Source organism: Otolemur garnettii, unplaced genomic scaffold (genome assembly GCF_000181295.1).
Source record: "Otolemur garnettii isolate 467f Iridium unplaced genomic scaffold, OtoGar3 scaffold00016, whole genome shotgun sequence".
NCBI classification, from domain to species: Eukaryota; Metazoa; Chordata; class Mammalia; order Primates; family Galagidae; genus Otolemur; species Otolemur garnettii.
In genome coordinates this window covers 23,646,735-23,647,463 of record NW_003852411.1, presented here as the reverse complement: position 1 = coordinate 23,647,463, position 729 = coordinate 23,646,735, and the positions used below count along the sequence as shown (strand labels likewise).

Below are 729 nucleotides of genomic sequence, written 5' to 3'. Positions count from 1 at the left end.
CCTCAGCAGTGCTCTTAGTAGAATCACATCTACCATGATTTTGTGCTACTTTATCAAGAACACCCCCAGACTTTCCTTTTACTTTCCACTGATGTGAATTCCGATGTATAATGATTTTCATCCATGGAAACCAATGCATCCCACTCCATTTATTTAACCTTGAAGTTGTGCTTCTGAAAATTGCCCTAGCCAAAGCAATGGACAAGGGCAGAAAGATCTATGTGAAAGATTATTCATTGTAGTCTTGGGAATATCCTCCACCCCTCATAGGACTGCCTAAACATCCATCATTAATAGATTACTTAAATGAGTTTTGTTACATTCTTTTAAGGGAATTGTTTATGGCCATTAAAAATGGCACAGTTCTGTATCTGCAGACCTGAAATATGCTTATGATTTTACACAAAAAGAAAACAGGCAAAGGAATAGTATATGTAGTTCATTATTTTTCTTTCTTTTCTTAGACCTAAAGTATCAACACTCAGGAAGTGACACACTATTGATGAAAAAAAATTGCCATCATTGTACAATTCTCAATTTTTCAACTATTTATCTGTACCTAAGTGCAGAGGAAATACTCTAGAAAGATAGCAAAATTCGGGGAATAATTATCTCTGCTTAATAGAAGTGTAGGTGTTTTAACTTCATTTTTGTTGATCCATTTTCCAAACAATTTTATACAATTAATAGTCATTAAACTGTTCATATAAAAAGAAAAAAATAATTTTT

The 729-nt window shown here is 32.8% G+C and overlaps 1 non-coding gene across 1 annotated transcript; it reads right to left on the bottom strand.

The window, feature by feature from the left end:
* Positions 1-456: 456 nt before the first annotated feature.
* On the bottom strand, positions 457-528 carry LOC111723823. Its single transcript, XR_002772277.1, has one exon. It is a non-coding gene; the product is annotated as a small nucleolar RNA SNORD56 (small nucleolar RNA).
* Positions 529-729: the final 201 nt, after the last annotated feature.